Consider the following 420-nt stretch of genomic DNA (forward strand, 5'->3'; position numbering starts at 1 on the left):
ATATTTAAAATATAGATATATAATTGGGTGTTAAACTGATTACAATGATCTTGATTTTACAGTATCGACGGCGTAGATATTAGTAGATGCAGTTTCCTTGCAAAAAGTTACAGCGGGTCTGGATCCAGCTTTTAAAAAGTAACTTAACACGGATGACCAAGAAATCAACTCCTTGGTCAGTTATCACATCATCAGACCATCGCAAAATAAATGTTTGCTTTACGAGGGAAAATATATAACTAGTCGTCTTGTTTAGACATTCAGTGGAATGAATAAGAAGTTCGATAACAGTAGGCCTAATATTAACGTTACAGAAGAATAAAAGCCTTTATTTTGACAGATAAGCCAAGTGCTAGTTTGCTCTGCAAAAAACTCGTTCATAAAACAACAATACTAAAACGTTTGATTAAACAATCCACA

The sequence above is a fragment of the Micropterus dolomieu genome, linkage group LG17, assembly GCF_021292245.1.
Source record: "Micropterus dolomieu isolate WLL.071019.BEF.003 ecotype Adirondacks linkage group LG17, ASM2129224v1, whole genome shotgun sequence".
Classification (NCBI taxonomy): Eukaryota; Metazoa; Chordata; class Actinopteri; order Centrarchiformes; family Centrarchidae; genus Micropterus; species Micropterus dolomieu.